General features: G+C 41.6%; 1 protein-coding gene across 2 annotated transcripts in view; it reads right to left on the reverse strand.

The window, feature by feature from the left end:
- Nucleotides 1-18,307, reverse strand: part of POLA1 (DNA polymerase alpha 1, catalytic subunit) — a 267,262-nt gene that overhangs the window by 39,143 nt on the left and 209,812 nt on the right. The window lies entirely within an intron of this gene.

Here is an 18,307-nt window from a genome sequence, read left to right on the forward strand (position 1 = left end):
CTGGGCATCGAGCCCACAACCCGGGCATGTGCCCTGACAGGGAATCAAACCCTGATCTCCTGCATCCTGGGTCGACGCTCAACCACTGAGCCACGCCCAGCTGGGCAATAAATCTTTGATGAATGTATGGATATACATGGATGAAAAAAAATTATCATATAATGGGAGAGTACGATGGGAAATAAAAGTATTCTATAAAAACCACCAAGTATTATGTTTCTACTATAAAGTATTTTAGAAAACATTAATTTCCTGTACCATATACACGGTTCCTGTCATGAACATGATAGGAACCATCTGATGAACAACGTATCAAGCACGGCGTGTCCTGAAAGAGTCATGATGCACGCGGGGCAGTGCTCAAGAGCTGCAGGAGTTTGAGGGACGCAGAGATCGCTTCTAGCTGGGAGGCCTTAAGGATGAGCAGAATACCAACAGGGAGACTGGGTGGAGGTGGGTGATGCAGGAAAGGCAAATTCAGGAGCCGAGGGAGATAGCCAGCCCTGGTGGAGCCCCAGCCCACTCAGGGACCCATGGGGGGGGGGTCTAATCTGTGGGTGCCACAGAGGTGCTGTCTCATTCCTTCTAGGCAAAAGGGGATGACCGGAAACCCACCCTCAGAAACAAGGGTGATCGAAGACTCTTGTCCAGCTCCAAAATGCCAAAGCTGGGAAGTGGGGCCAGCCAAGCTATTTCTCCTGCCCGGGGACCCAAGGCAAGCCCAAACCACGGCCATGGCACCCAGAGGTACCCTTCCAGAGACTCTAGGATGCCCATCCTGTCCCAGAACCCTCGTGGGACGGGCAACAATAGGAAAGTGCAGAATGCTGCTCTACCAGGACCTACCCGGTTGGGTCCAGAGGTGAATGGAAGTGGACAGAGGCGGGAACGGTCCCAGAGACCCAAACTGTGCAGGCGCCTAAAGGCCAGGGCTGGGTTGGCCTCGACCTCAACGCCTTCCCAGTTACCTGCCCAGGCTCCTCAAGGATTCCCGCCCTCCACGGTGGCCCTTCCCCACTTTCACGATGTAAGTTAACGGGGAAAATCACACGTGCTTTATAGCCGATTTTGTTGCAGTGCATTTACTTCACCTTCCGTCCCCCCATCACAAGCCAGGTTCTCCTCGCTCCTTCCCCCTTCGCCCTAGTCTCGGATGCGGTATCGGCCCCCACGGCGCCAGAAACGGTTCCCTTCTCTAGGAAACAATTCATGTGTTTGACTTCACGCTCCTTTCTACTGTCTATTTAAATTGTTATCTAGGTGCTACACAATCTCCCTTTCTGTATCAAAGTCAGGCTTAATGCATATTTGACAAGAAGCAAGATTAAAGTTTGAAGAGTTTCACTAACTCTGAGGTTCTCAACACTGTGGGTGTGCATTAGAATCACCCGAGGCGCTTTTCCAAATACACAGCCGCCGCGGGCCCGCCCCAGGCCTGCTTCATCAGACTCTAGCAGTGGCTTCTGCAAACCCGTCATTTAAGAAATGTAAAAGATACACCCTGGTTGTTAAGAAGTGCTGTGCTAACGTGCTCTGGCCGCTGCGGCTCAGTTGGCTGAGCGCCGTCCCGTGCACTGAAAGGTGGCGGGTTCAATTCCCAGTTGGGGCGTGGGCCCAGGTTGCGGGTTCAGTCCCCACCCCCATTGGGGTGAGTACGGGAGGCAACCAATAGATCTCTCTCTCTTTCTCTTTCTCCCTCCTCTCTCTCTAAAAAATCAATAAAAACATAGTTTTAAAAAAGGACTATTCTAACCTGAATAGATACTTCTCCAAAGAGGACGTACAGATGGCCAAGAGACATATGAAAAGATAATGTCGCTAATCATCAGAGATGTAAATTAAAACCACAATGAGATAGCGCCTCACACCGGTCAGAATGGCTCCATCAACAAGTCAACAAATAAGTGCTGGCGAGGGTGTGGGGAAAGGGGACCCTAGTACACTGCTGGTGGGAATGCAGACTGGCGCAGTCACCATGGAAAACAGTATGGAGGGTCCTCAAAAAATTCAAAATGGAGCTGCCTTTTGACCCAGTGATCCCACTTCTAGGTATATGCCCAAAGAAACCCAAGACACTAATTTGAAAGAATATACACACCCCTATGTTCACTGCAGAATTATTTGTAATAGCCAAGCTATGGAAGCAACCCAAGTGTCCATCAATAGGTGAGTGGATAAAAAAGCTGTGGTGCATATATACAATGGAATATTACTTGGCCATAAAAACAATCTTACTATTTGTGACAGCATGGATGGACCTAGAGGGTATTATGCTAGATGAAATAAGTCAATCAGAGAAAAAAAAATACCATATGATTTCACTTATACAGGTGGGGCAAAAGTAGGTTTACAGTTGTAAGTACGAGACACAGAGTTTATTCTTGTGTTATTTTCCATACAAACAACTGTTAACCTACTTTTGCCCCACCTTGTACATGGACTCTAAAGAAAAATATAAATGAACAAACAAAACAGAAACAGACTCATAGATACGGAGAAGAGACTGAGCGTTGCCAGAGTGGAGAGGGGTTGGGGGACTAGGTGAAAAGGTGAAGGGATTGAGAGGTACAGGTTGGTAGTTACAAAATAGTCACTGAGATGTCAAGTACAGCATAGGGGATATAGTCGATAATACTTAATAACTATGCATGGCGGGTACTGGAAATATCAGGGGGAATGCTTTCTACAGTAGGTGGAACCTTGGTTCTTGAACGTAATTTGTTCCAGAAGGCTGTTTGAAAACGGAAGCATTTTCCCCCCATTAGAAATAATGTAAATTGGCCCGGCCTGAGTGGCTCAGCAGTTGGGAGTTGACCCAGGAGGCAAGAGGTCACCAGTTTGATTCCCGATCAGGGTACATGCTAGGGTTGCAGGCTTGATCCCCAGTGCAGGGCGTGCAGGACACAGTCGATCAATGATGTTTCTTTCTCATCAGTGTTTCTATCTCTCTACCCCTCTCCCTTGCTCTCTCTCTAAAAGTCAATAAAAACATATTAAAAAAAAAAAAGAAATAATGTAAATTGAATCAATCCATTCCAGACGCCCAAATAACTGTTTTAACCTTTCTTATATACAGTACATGTCTATTGTACTGTTTAATATAGAAACAAACACTTTAAACACGAGTATATTCACAGCACAATTTCCTAAGGTATTAACAATGGTAAACTGACTCACATTCACACATTCTCTCCTTTGTCGCCTGAGAGTGTGACTGATCATGTGGGTATCAGCATGAAAGGGTGGTTGGGCTGAGAATCAAATTGTTTGAGATGGGAGGCTTTGAGAACCGAGGTTTGACTGTAAACCATTGTCTAACCATTTTGCTGTATACCTGAAGCTAATACAAAATATTGAATGTAAACTGTAATTGAAAAATAAAATTTAAATTAAAAAAGAGTTGGTCGAGGACATCTACTTGAGGGAGGCTTTTCAAATGTTAAATAAAACGTATTCTGCTAAAAGGTACATGATTGGGGAACTTGGTTTGGCTGACTTTCTGCACACAAACACAACCTTTTTTTTTTTTTTACCCTCCCTAGAAAAGAGTGAAGAGTTATTACTGATTGCTTAATATTAATGGAACACATGCCAAAGGAACATAGCTAAGCAAAATGCTAATGATATGTAGATTACTTGTGCTGCAACCCCTTCCATTAGTATTAATAATGAGAATTAAATTCATCCTTTCTAATATACTTGACATAAATGCTATTTTGATAAATAAGAAAACTAAAAACCAGTTATCAAGATCAATTTTAAGCTCCCTGAGAGTAGGAATCATGCCTTTTTCATACTGTAACCATTCAGTAAATAAGAACCAACCATTTAAAATATGCCTGGTGCTATGCTAGATGCCGGAGGCACAAATATGAACCAAACATGGTCAACGAGAGGCTACAGACACCAATTCAGATACAGTAACTATAATACTAAGTGAACTGGACAAAGTGTTATTCTCAGAAGTAATAAAGCCAACCAGCATTTCTTGCATGCTTACTATGTGCCAGGCACTATACTAGGCATTTCACAATCACTGTTTCAATATTATCCTGTTTAATTTAGACCCTACAAGACAGGTGCTCTTCTCATCGAACTGTACAGATGAGGTGGCACGGGGGTAAGTCACACACCTCAAGGTTACTTATCTGTAAAGAGGTGGAAAGCCAAAACTTGAACCAGCCTTTCTGGCTCCAGAGTGAGAGCTTTTAACCACTCCTTTCAGGAGCCTAGGTCGGTGCCCTTGTTGCTCAACAAATCCTAGCAGAAGGAACAAAACAAGAAATATTTACAGAGCACTCACACAGTAGGGCCTGAAACCCCTTCTTCCTCAGACTCCTGAACACTGAGGCTAAAACCTATGGAATGTTTGTATGATTCTTTAAAAGCTCAGGCAAAAGACAAATATTATCTTTCCCTCCACTTCAGTAATGGGATCAGAAGTTAGGTTTTCATAGCTAACCCTTAAATCGATCTCTTTACTTTTCTGTTCCTCTAATTTCTATGAGTTTATATCATTTGGGAGCCAAGCTAAAAATGACATTTTCAGGGCACTGCTTCCAAGAATTTCCCACATGCCCTAGCATGTTACAGTGACACTCTGCTGCAATGACAGAGATTTCTTTAGAATTAGGTGAGAAAGAAAGGCAAATCTAAAGAGATGATATTTCAGGTTGAATGAAGGAAAAAAGTTTCCTGAATGGAGGCTAAAGGCTGCTGCCAACAGCTTGTTTTGTTCCCAAAGATCAGCACACAAAAGTTTCACAGAACTGCAGGGAAAAGACTTGGAGGCTAAGTTAGATGGGGGCCGAATGGGGGTGGGGGTCCCATCATTCCTTTGGGAGCAGGAAAAAAATAACAAAACCTCTATAAAAGAGATGAGCAAGTCCGCTGTGAAAGGAATGACCCCTCACATATAGGGAGAGCAATTTGCATCCACAGATCTCATTGATATAAACGACCTCCTTCAAAGAGTGAAAACCTGAATGGAAAGCCACTATATACCCATGAAAGGCTTTGCCGGCTATTTGTTGAGCTGTATACAGACTAACAAACAGGAGTGGTTAACCTGGCGCACCATGCACTATAGAGATATATTTTTTTAAGTAGGCTTAGTCAGCTAATCTTGTTGAGATTTCTCTCATACTACTGATTTCTTATTCTCAAAATAAATTAAGAGGCTTCATTCAAAATTCCCTGTGGTCTACCAGCTTGAGTTTGTTGGGTGTCTTTGATTGTCTCTTGTCTTTAGATCCCCTGCCTTGTCTCTTTAGATTCTGCTGTGCTCTTTGGTGTTTCCCGTCAGCTCATGCCTGGAATAGTTAATTACACGGCAGCGTAATTCCCGCCCCGCAGCCAGGAACAGCAGAACCTTGCTAATTCTCACCAATAACCGAAAGACTCCCGCGTAAGTCACTGAATTATGCAAATGAGCAATAAGCGAAGGATGATTCAAAATTGTATTTCATTCATTTATTTTGACAAGTGTAGTTTAGTCTTAATTATTTTGAAAATTTCTTTGTAGCATACTAATAAATTTACTGTGGCACATTTGTTAAAAGTGATAAAGCCTTCGCTAAGAGACCGGAACGCATTCTATTGAGTCATTTCCTGAGGACGGCTCAGGTTCAGATCTTCTATCTTGGATTTTACTGACTTTTCAGCATGTACTTTTTTTTTGGTAAAACAATATATAATATACTAATAAAACATGAGAATTACTTTAGCAACAAGAATTACTTTATAAAGAGGTCCTACATGTCTAAACGCTAACCGTGAGAGTAAAAAAAAATTAATCATGCTTCAAGTAAAACATTTTTACATTCTATGGTCATAATGCTGGCAGGACTTTACTTTTATCTTCTAAATAAAACTAGTTCGGTCTGCCATTCATCTCTTTTAATTCCTATTTCTGTTTTGTTTTGTCTTACCGTACTTCTTTCTTTTAAAGTTAAAGACATCTGTTTTAAGGTAAGTGGATAAGTCACAGTATGTAACGTTTTCGTGTCACAATACTTACACGATCCTATTCCGAGCTAAATTATTTAAGATAGGACAATACTTTGATACACTTCTGACAGATGTATCCTGCAAGATGGGGTCAGCTTCTTTCCAAGTACCACCAGTGGTTACAGTGGGGAGTGAAGAGAGAACAGCCTTCCAGCCTCCAGTCTTGGTTTTAAAGCTTTGCACAGGCCAGCCTCTTAATAAGCACTGTTCGATTACCCCTCCAATTCAGATATGATTTAAAATCATCATGCATTTGTCAAATGAGGCTCTCTGATTTATAAAAGCCAGATGAGCAATAGAGTACTTAAAGAATGGTGAGAAAGACAACTTACTCTCAAACTACACTGCATCTGTGTCTATTAAAATCTATTCACTCTTTGTGTTGTTGACAGTATTACAGGTGTCCCCTGTCCCCCCCCCCCCCCCGTGCATATATGCATGTATGTGCTTTGGTTAAGCTCTTCCTGCCCCTCCCACCCCCACCCGAGACCCGCCGGTCTGCTCCAGGCACCCGCGCCTCTGGGCCTACGTTGTTCGCCAGCTTATTCTGTTCATTAGTAAAAATCCCCTCACTCTTCAGGGCCTGAGATCCCATGTCCGCCAGGCCGCCTTCCCTCGGCCGTATGTGGAGCTCCCACAGCACCACGCCAGTCCCTTGTGTTAGACCGATTTCCTCCACGCTGAAGCCTTCCTGCCAGATTAAGAACAGGGCAGCTGGGACACAGAGGAAAGGAGGCCGGGTTCTCCCATCCCTCAGCTTGGCCACCTCGGGAGGGTCATTTCATCTCTTTGAGGTTGTTTTTTCATCTGAAAAATGTCAACTGCCCCTCTCCAATGGGAAAAGTAAAAGGTAATGGCCTTGAATGTTCTCAACAGAGTCAAGTCCCATAAAGGACAGGTGCTTCGAGGTGACAAGGAAACAACCAGAGCTACTACTGCCTCTAAAGCCGGGCCTTGCTTATACTTGTGTCCTTTACGTATTACTCAACAAACTACTGGCTGAATTTGGGGGGGCCGAGGCGGCAGGGAAGAAGGGGGAAACAGAGAAAATCAGACTTACACAGACCTGGTTTTTTAACCCTATTTGCAATGTTGGTTTTATGATAATTTCTTAAAACAAGGAAAGTATATCGGTGTCTAAACAGCCGGCAAACCTATCTTTCTGTGAACACAGCTGGTTTAAGCCTTAAGCTTTAAGGGACGGTGCTAAGGCTGGCAGGGGATAAAGGTTTCCCAGGGCCTTTACTGGAGAGAATGCAATCAACGTTAATTCAATTGAACTCAATGACAGGCTACTAATTCAGTCTAGTTACTGTCCTGTTGGCCACAAGGTAAGAGAATGCTGATGGAGCTGAATAAATGCGCGACAACTACAGGACGAACTGCTCTGAGAACGGGTCAAACTGACGGCTGATGAGTGTTCTCCGCATATGAGGGGAGCGCCCATTATACGGACATGATGTACGACATGAAATAATAAACGGGCACTGGCCGATCACGTGCAAATCAACATCACATCTGGGCCACACAAGGACACACAATTCAACTTCAAAAGTTACGGTTGGCTCCCTTAGATAATTTTTTAAAATGTAAAGAATTACAGGGGGTAATGAAAATATATGCCAACTTATAAAATGAAATCTGCACTGTCATTCAAAAGGCGAGAACTAAGCAAAAACACGTACCTTTGAACCAGTAGAGGCTGCTCTGATGTGGCACATGCGACTGGTAAAAATCAAAACCGAAACAAAAGATTCAAGGAGACACATGGGAGAGAAGTGCTGTTTCATGGATGGAGCATAAGCACTTCTGAGAAGAAATGTTATCAGAGCAGAGGGAAGGCAAATAAGAAATGATGGAGACACTCAATTCTGGGCTAAGGAAATGAGCAAAGATTCCCAAGAGGAATGGGGTGTGCGATTTAAGAATAATCTCAAACCGCCACAGGAAAATACTAGAATCGCACTAAACCAGTTTCAATCCCAAACATCCCTGCGAGCACGAGACAATTCTGGATGACCATAAACCCTCTGATTCGCTTGAAGCGAGTGGGGTTGTGTTTTCGTATCTTTCATGAACTTTTTAAGAGTCACATTTATTACTACTTTTAGCTGGTAAGTCACAAAGTCAGTAAGCGAGAAAACCACAAAGAGTGCTTCTTTAGAAAGATTCAAGCAGAACAACAACAGCGGAATGTCATCTGCTCCTAAGACTACAGACCTTTAGTCTTCAGTCACAAATATCATTTCACTCAAGTGTCTGCAAAGTTATGATTCTTGGTTTTACCACCTTGGAGTTGTAGTTAAAGAATTAAGGTGTCAAATATAAAAAAGACTACCTTTTTAAAAGAAGTAACTGGTATATATGTTAAGTAGCTGATTCAATATATTTCTAGTGAAAAGCACTAATCATGAGGGGAAGAAAATTTAGTATAAGTATAACCCTTTATTTAGGTCATGTTAGAACATCATTATAGATGTTAAATAAATATTGATGACTTAGTATTCCTAAAACTTATAGCACATTCTATCACGATACTTAAAGGATCCTCTCTCTTTTCTGCCATGAGTATTATAAGCCCTTTCCTCCTAATTAATCTGCAATTAATTCAACCAACCTTTCCAATTAGTCTTATACAACATTACCCTACTTAGACAATAAAGCATTCTCTAGGCTGGGTTTTAAGACTGGGATTTAAGCCTGCGCTAAAATAGACACCTATAGGCCAAAAACGGTTCTGGTATTTCTCTTTGTAGTGTAACTTAAATGCCATATCTAATTTGCTGTCATGACTATTGTTTTACTGTGCAATTTGTATGTCATTTTGAATGGTAAAGGCATCATAGCTTTATTGAATTAAACCTTCTGTCTTTCTTTAGGGCCTGATGTTACATGTTTGTGCATGTATGTTTATGTCTCAAAAGCTGCTTTTGACATCAAGTAGCAGTAGAAAAAGATTATGCTCTTTTGATATGTTTGCTCCTATCTTAGTAAATATAAACACAAACTGAAAATAAAAGCCCTCTTCAAACTACAGAAATGAAATTTTAAATAATAATATTATTATTTTGCTTTTAAAGGCAGAGATAGCTTAAATAAGCTATTCACATTATAGAATTCTAGAAGGCCTGGTGTTTTGTAACCTAAATGCCTTGATTGCCAATTCTGCTATGCAATTCTTTCCTAAGAAAGAACTACTCTATCCACTGAAAGTTTTTTTGATAACTACATCAAACATAATATATTATTCTCATCACAGCTCCATAATCACAAAAGAATTCAAGTACTTCCTGGTTTTAATTCATGAGGAACAAGGGCCGACTTACCTATATCACAACACTCAGTTTAGTGTTGGTCTGTTTATGGTGGTTGTCCTTACGCTGGCCTCTGGGTTCAATTTCTCAACTAAAGTCAGGACGGAGGCTAACCATGGAAGCCTTCCAGTGGACCACTGGAATAGCCTTTTAAGTAATTTTAGTGCGTGAAATTTCATAAAGTTTTTACTAGATAATTACACTTCCTGATTTTGTAATTAGTGGAAGTACATGCAATTACATAATAATTATGATAGTAATTACGTAATTAAGATGTATAATTATGTAGTAAAAAACATCATGGAAATAAAACCATCTACTGTGTAAGCACAATACATTTTTAAAAGTAAATTCACTAGCTCAACTGTTTAAAAAATGCTTTTCTTTAAAATAAAGTGATTAGCTCACATTATGGTCTAACTGCTTGAAAATTGCTTAATATTTTTCCCCTCATTGGTGACAGGAGTATATTTTTTAAAAGTACATGAAAAAAATCCTATCAGGTTTTCCCAACTCTCAGCATTCACAAAATGACAAAATGCTTCACAGATGAAGACCATCAACCGTAGCATTATCTCCTAGACACTGCACCGTCGGTCCCCTTGTTGGTGCTGCTGTACTTGTCACTGCGAAAGGGACAAGGAACCTGCCCCTTGAAAAGACAAAACAGGAAAGGACTTTATAAAACTAGTAACATCTGTTATCACAGCATGCCTATAAGACCATAAAAGTGCAAAAGTTGAGCACATATTTACAGAAATGGGCAAGGCACGTTATTAGAATCCAGTTTACTGCCCAAATATATGGCAACCTTTACATACGACTTTAGCTTTCCTAAGGAGGCAGGGGAAATCTGTAGAGCCAAGGCACCTCCACTTATGGGCAAAGCAACTACAGGGACAATTTCCTGAAAACCTGTAGTTTCTCTTCTGTCACAATGTAAAGTCATCTTTAGTTAAAAAAACAAAACAAAAACAAAACTGGCAGTATTCGGAGAGAAAAACAAAGCCGTCTGAAGGGGCTCCATGCTGCCACCGGAAAATGCCAACTTTGTTACTCCTGATTGGATCATGAAAATAGAGCAGAAAAGTCAGCAACAGCAGGAAAAGTAAATTCCAAAGTCGACCTCTTAGTAGCAAAATAAGAAACAGAATCTTGTTTTCATTTCCAAAAAATTTTAGTTCAGTGCCTGGAAATCTTTACAAAGGAGCTAAACCAATGCCGTAATGAGGCCCAGCATGTGGTGACTGGGCGAGACTTTCCTCTGGGCACATATAGAGTGGCCCTTATATGAAGTGGGTGTAGAAATGCATTCCAGTTCTCTCTTTTCTAAGCCACTAATCTTGAGAAGCTGAAAGCCATTTTGAAAACCCTCATTTACTTCTCCCTTGTTCCTTCTAGTTAAGGAGAAACAAAGTGGAAGAACTCATGCTTTCTTGCCGCCCCCCCCATCAGTCCTACTTTAGGCCACTACATTTTTAAGCTTAATTACAGAATATTTTCCAAAAGACCAGGCAGTCACACCAACTCTACTTTAAACCTGGGTAGGCCTTCTGTAGCCTGCACATTTGTCATTTTAAAGTTTTGCCAAAGGATGGCTCTAATCAGTGGATGAGTAAGATGGAAGTTGCCTTAGATATTAAGACGCGAGAGTGCCTTGGATCCGGGCTTCTCAGGCCTCAGTGTGCCCGGGCATCGCCTGGGAGCCTGGTTAAGCTGCAGGCGCCGAGGCGGCGGGCCGGGGGCCGCTATCTTGCGTGTCTAACAAGTGCCCAGGCGGCGCCTATGCCGCTGGGGTACTGATCACACTCCGAGCAACAAGGTCTCAGGTCTGATTAGGGAAAAAGGCCAGGAGGAAAAAAGCTGGTTTGGGGTCCTCTGTATGTGACCTTCTCCCTCAACTGCTACATTATTTGAAGAATTATTGAAAGTTGAGTAAAATATTTCTTTGTAAAATTTCAGTGCTTATAATTTGTTTCTTGTTGTAAAAGCAGTACGTGCTCAGATTATATATTTTAGAAAGTGCATGCAAGTATAAAGGAGAAAATAAAAATTATAATCCATGCAGAGATAACAACTATAAATAATTCTAGTGTCTCTTACTAATTTTTCTGCTTTGCATGTAAACTACAAATTTGAATCACAATGGTTACTTTGTTTTGGACTTGAACATTATGCTGTATTTCCCTAAGTCATTAAAGATTAAAACTATGTAATATCTAACAATAACACCAACAACCAAAAGCCCCAGAAGCCCAGGATTACGTGAGCCACTTTTTCTATCACCAAACTTCTTTGTGTTTCCAAAATCACTTCCCAATCATAAACAGACAGCTGACTATGCTCTGAACTGCAATGTTAGTTTCCTATGGTAAAAACTCACCTAAACTAATCAAAGGAATAATGTAAAACAAACCTCAGATCATTTTTATTTGCAAGAAAATGAGAAAAGGGAAAACAGTTTGTTACTCATTTCAAAATTTATTTTTCTAAAGATTTCCCCCCACAATTATAAAAAATACAATTTTAAGCGCGAATTGGTGCTTAAGTGAATTTCTACCTTTATTTTTATATGTATTTGATACGTGTGAATTGTGGGGTTTTTTATGTGTTTTACCTGTTATTAGTTATTAAAATCAGAGAAAAGGCTCATTTCTAAAATCCAACAACATTTTTTTCAATAGACTAACCCATGGGCTTAAAAAAGTGATAAAAGAAGAACTGGACCAGATAGGCTCTGACACAGCCTTCTTTTTAATGCCTTGTGAAGTTTTAACAAAATACATTCTCAGAATGTCAACTGGCTTAGAAAGGATTCCAGGGGCTCTCTGCAACTTTTATTTCAGCACTACTTCTAGCAGTGATCAAATTCTCCTGCTTTCACGTTAGCAGTTCAGGAAATGAAGCAGGAGTCCTTAGCATTGAAAAGGACCTGTTTTGAGATCTTTAGAAAGCTCCAAATATCCATAAACGCTAAAGCATATAATTTCTTCCATAAAACTTCTTTTCCGGCTAAAAAAAAAAAAAAATCACTTCTTAAGATCCCTTCACTTTTCATACTAGCTGTTGTCTCTCTTTTAGGTCCCCGTTTTCCACAAAGTAATACACTTATTACCACACTTTGTGAGTGTATTTAACTGATGGGGAGCAGAGAACAGGACCCTGGATTGGTGTAGTTAAGCGACTTCACATTCTTTTGATTCCATTCAAATTTGGCATCAGCAAAATGATACTATGTCACTTGTCTTCAGTATCTATCACTCGCAAAGAGGTGAAATGACAGATATTAAATCTGAAAATGCCGAAGGACTTTTGTGGTGTTAATTTATGGCACACCTGAATCAAGACAAGCAATATAGGAGGCTCTAGAACTTTCCTGCACATTGCCCTGCATTCATGGTCAGAATTGCTTCATAGGACTAATTCCTCCAAGATCCTTAAAATTGCTCGTGTGGCTTTATTTTCCACTAAGAATTCTTTCAACAAAATTTAGAAAGCTGGTTCCAATGGGCAAAGCACAGATAACTAAGAGCCAACCCCCTGCCCCAGTGAACTCAGGGGAAGAGAGAGTGAGAGCAACTCAGGGTAAGTCCTATGGGAAGGGCACTCGCAGAATGCTCCGAGTGCAAAGGAAGCTTGTGCCACATACCTCAGTTTCTTCGTCAATACAATGGGGCGCGATCCATTGCTGCGTCACGAGGCTGTTGTGAGGACCTGTGTTACACGTTTGAAAGGATGGCAGGAGCTATAAAGTACCTTACAAAGGGACAGCCTAGCCCTGGGTGACACTAACGAACACAACAAATGCCTACAGATGTTATCACTAGGCACAAAGAAAAGAGAAGAAGAGCGAGAAATGGAAAAAAATGGGTAAAGCAAGCAGGTGAGAACAAAGCTCAGAGGGGAAGTGACTGGAGGTTTTTGGCTGAGAGCAGCGAGGAGCAGAGAGCCCTGACAGGCGCTGCTCAGCAGGCCGTGGCACTCCAGGCCGCCCATACCCCTCTGCGAGAAACAGGGCTGACCCGGAGAACAGGCCTTCTAGGCCTAGAGAGACTCCATTGAGCAACTGAGCTTCCTAACAGATGCTTTCCGCACGGCCAAGGTTAAAGCACCATCTTTTCGCTAACCTTCATTATGCAGTGCCAATTCCTCTCTTCAACAGACTTCTAAATCCTGGCGTTTCAATTCTAGCAGAGACAAATGCAACGTGTTCAAAGGGGTTTACAGGAAAAATTCACAAAGACCATCTGCTTTGCGCTGAATTGTGTTCCTCCACCAATTCTTATTGAAGTCCTAACCCTTAGTGCCTCAGAATGTGAGTATATTTGGAGATTGGGCTTTTAAAGAGGTAATTAAGTTAAAATGAGGTCACCAGGGTGGGACCTAAACCAACAAGGCTGGTGTCCTTACAAGAAGAGATTAGGACGCAGGCACATACAGAGGGAAGGCCATGTGAAGCCGGAGAAGATGGCCCATTTGCAGATCAAGGAGAGGGGCCTCAGGAGGAACAAACCCTGCTGACACCTCGATCCTAGACCTCTAGCCTCCAGACCTGTCAGGAAACACATTTCTGTTGGTTAAGCCACCCAGTCTGTGGTGCTTTGTTATGGCAGCCCAAGCAAACTAATACACCATCTTGCTACAAATGGCTGGCACGCAATAAGAGGAGATAAGCAGCTGGTAAGAGAACAGGAACAGGAAAAAAAAGTGAAATGGCACTTAGTGTTCAAAGAATAAAAAGAAAAGCCACAAGCTGGGAGGAGAGATTTGCAAAAGACATAAGCAGTTCATATTCACTGTAATAATAATAATAGTAAGGGGCAGTTATCAAATATTCAAAGAACTGTTAAAACACAACAATAAGAAAACAAACAAGCCAATAAAAAAAATGAGTCCAAAACACCTTACCAAAGATACTCAAGTGGGAAAAAGCGTATGAAAAGCTGCTCCACATCGTATGTCATAAGGGAAATGCAAGTTAAGACAACAATGATATGTCACTATGCACCTATCAGAATGGCCAAAATCCAGAATATTGACAACACTAAATGCTGGCAAGGTTGTGGAGCAGCAGGTACTCTCACTCACTGCCAGTGGGAATGTAAAATGGCATAACCACTTTGGAAGACAGTTTGGCAGTTTCTTAGAAAACCCTTACCATAAGACCCAGCAATCACACGACTTGGTATTTACTCAAATGAGTTGAAAACTTATGTCCACACAAAAACTTGCACACAGATGTTTATAGCTGCTTTATTAATAATTGCCAAAACTTGGAAATGACCAAATGTCTTTCAGTAAATGAATGGATAAACTGGTAAATCCAGACAATGGAATATTATTCAGAGCTAAAAGGAAATGAATTATTGACCCATGAGAAGACACAGAGGAAACTTAAAATGCATCTTAGTAAAAGAAGCCGATCTGAAAAGGCTACAACTGTCTGATTCCAACTACAGTTGGCCCTTGAACAACAGGCTTTGAAATGCACAAAATATGTGTTAATCGACTGTTTACGTTGTTGGTAGGCTTCTAGTCAACAGCAGGCTACTGGTAGTTAAGCTTGGGGGGAGTCGAAAGTTATACGTGGATTTTCAACTGTGTGGGGGATCAGCAGCCCTAACCCGTGCTGTTGTTGAAGGGTCAACTGCACTTGACATTTTGGAAAAAGCAAAAACTATGGGGACAGTAAAAAGATCAGTGGCTGCAGGGGGTGGGGAAAGGAAGCTGAGCCAGGAGAGTGCAGACGATTCTTAGGGCAGCGAGGCTAATCCGCACGGTGCTACAACGGCGCACAGGTCACCACACGCCCGGCCAAGTGCACAGGGTCCAACACCGCGCGAGCCCTCACATAACTCTGGACTGCGGGTGACAACCTGTCAGCGCAGGTTCGTCACCTGTAACAAACGTCCCGCTCGAGTGGGGGATGTTTATAATGGGGGCCGTGTGTATGTGGGGGCAGAGGGTACACGGGAAATCTTTGTACCTTCCATTCAGTTGCGCTGTGACCCTAAAACCGCTCTAAAAAATAAAGTCTATTTGAAAAGGGCAGGAAGCGGCTCCCTCTCTTTGCTTCCAAAACGAAGGGATTCGACCAGCTAGGCAGGCGGCTTATCACGCTGAGCTGCTGGTGACCCTCTGTCCCCAGTGACTCTCAGCTCCTCCAGGGCAGGGAGCAATGGCCACCTTTGCTCCTCTGACATCTGGGGTGACACTGAACACATAATAGGAAATCTATAATGTATTGTTTTTACTGTTGCCGAATAACTAAAAAAGACTCAGTTGAGAAAAGAGATCCCTTTTTCCTCCCGCGTTTTAAAAACAGACTTAATTAAAACAACTGGGCAGAGGCTTGAACCGATTCATGTTTCCCCCAAAGTGTTCACTTATCCCTGCTGAGGCCCAGGCCCCACGGGACGAGGCAGCCAAATGGGACCATAATGTGCCACCACTGTGGAAATGGATTTTTACTTCATACACTGCCACTATGTTCCTCTAAAACTTCCTTTGGATCTATTATGCCATCTGTGTACATTCTGCAGCAGTTTACGATAATAATGCCAAAGTCCCACAGAAATAAGATTTTTAAAATGTTATGTAGTTACAATGAAGAGGCAGTCAACACTTCACAAAAGTGAGTAACAGTCCTTTTCCATTGTAAAGAAAAGGAAAAAATACCAAATGGGGTTAATTCACATTATGGACTAAAGGCCTGTAAACCTTTGTTTGAAAGCCAAGCACAGGAAAAAGCTTTGACAAGAGCTACTTTACACCATACAAATAAATAAACCTCTTTCCAGTCATTTGTATATGTTTTTTTCCAAGTCAAATTGCCAAGTTTTGGGGTGGAGGGGATCAATGAGGGGGAAAGGGGGACATCTATAATACTTTCAACAATAAAGATAAATTAAAAACAAACAAACCACCGTCCAGTTACAGCCCTTAAAATATAGGCTTTATGGTCAAAATGGTGAAACAATCTCAGTAAAAAACCCCCCAAAAACAAAACAAAACAAAACAAAACAAAACAAAACAAAACAAAACAAAACAAAACACCAATCTCAGCAAAGAAAAGGTTTGCTAGGTACTGCCAGCAAAGGAGGGTCTATGGTAAATATTTCACATGCCAGTTCCCGGGCACCGTTGACAGACAATACTTACATTCCATTCTCAGTAATATAACTGTGCGGGACGACTGTCATTTTTCATACAACTTTTCTTTTTTAAATATATCTTTATTGATTTCAGAGAGAGGAAGGGAGAGAGTTGAAACATCAATGATAAGAGAGTCACTGATGGGCTGCCTCCTGCACACCCCTGACTGGGGAGAGCCCGCAACCCGGGCACGTGCCTGTATGTATGTTAACTTACTTAACATTTGTGGAAATTGACTGTAAGAATACTCTTGTTCTCAAGTTGTTCCCTATGGACTACAATCTGTGTTCAATTCTCTTTTATTCAGAAACCATCCAACCGATGTGTTCAGAGTGGCCGGGACAGGCGTTCTCAGACTTGGCTGTATGTCAGAATTGTCTTGGGGGACTTTCTAAAGAGTTAAGCTTCCTAAACTCTCTCTCACATCTGGATGGAAATCTTTGGGTGTAGGATCCATGGATTTAGATTTTTATAGGCCCCCCGTGACTCTTAGGAGAGAGCTTTTCAGATGTTACCTGGTAGGACCACCATAAGCATGACCCAGCGTTTCAGTTTATATCCCACCACTAATAAATACCCTAACAATAAGAATTACTAAATGATCTGAAAACGCCCTGAGCAAGGAAATTTCAGCTAATTCATTCACGCCTAAATGGAACTTTAGAAATAATAAATAAGCAGAAGGAAGCTCAAAGAAAAATAGTTTCAATAATTTAAATTCCATAAATAAAAAAGGCTCTGGAACATTTTGTGAAGTTCCTTTTATCACATACATTTTGTACCCTTCTCTCGTATTTTCTTTACCCTTCTGACATGCAAAAGAACCCACTGATAATTCAATTAGTGCCATTTTGACCCTGAACTCCTGCACAGTGTACTTATTGGAAGCAAACAACAACACAAAAAGTGTCCCCATCCTTAAACGTGTGAAATGGAACTACAGTAAATGGTGTGAGTGTACAGATTCTGTCAATACCTCTCCCCTTTTGCCAAATAAGAAGCTTCCAGTGGCTGCTCTATTCCCTCTTATTTTCTGGGAGAGAAACGTACACTTCTTAATGCACTCTAAGAAGCTAGGGTAAGTCTCCAGTGACTTTCCAGATCACTCCTTCATGTCTCCAAGAGTCAGCAGACTTTTGAAAACTGCTGACTCAGCCCTTCAGATAAGAATTTTGGAGATGTCTGAAAGAGGAGTCTAGCCCCTCCGAGTCTAAGAACATATGGGGAACAACTTGGGGTGGCTAGATACAGAAAGAAGCAAAGGGGGAGCAAGTTCTACTATACCCCAGAAAGAGGTACCAAACCCGGCAGAACAGACAAGGCTCATAATGCCTTAAGGAAACGTCCTTGGGGTAAGAGAGAAACAGCTAGTAATGATACTGTAAGCAAACACGGGCTAGACATCAGCCATGAATGGAAGTTTGAAAGCCTAGCTATTAATGGACAGAAGGAACCTTTTCTCTATATAAATTTTACCCATTCACTGAAAATATGTTGTGGAAATAGCCCAAGTTCTTGTTGAACAGCTAAAGACAAGATACTAATATCAGAGCCAACTCCTCCATCAGTCACAAAGTGTTTTATATTCAAGGACGCAAAACCAAGTCAAAGCATTTAAAAAAATAATTTCTAGCCCATCTTGCAGATGGAAAAACGGAAGTCAATTATGACTAGAGCTGAAAACGGTTAAGACCGAATCAAGGGCAGCATGGGGATTCTTATGTGAGGAAATCCAGTAGTATTTGTAGGTTTCTATATGCCCTTGAGGTTGCCTCCAGCCCTAACACCGACCAGGAAAATGCTGAATTGACATTCACTGACAAACACCA

This window comes from Miniopterus natalensis, chromosome X, assembly GCF_054644295.1.
Source record: "Miniopterus natalensis isolate mMinNat1 chromosome X, mMinNat1.hap1, whole genome shotgun sequence".
Classification (NCBI taxonomy): Eukaryota; Metazoa; Chordata; class Mammalia; order Chiroptera; family Miniopteridae; genus Miniopterus; species Miniopterus natalensis.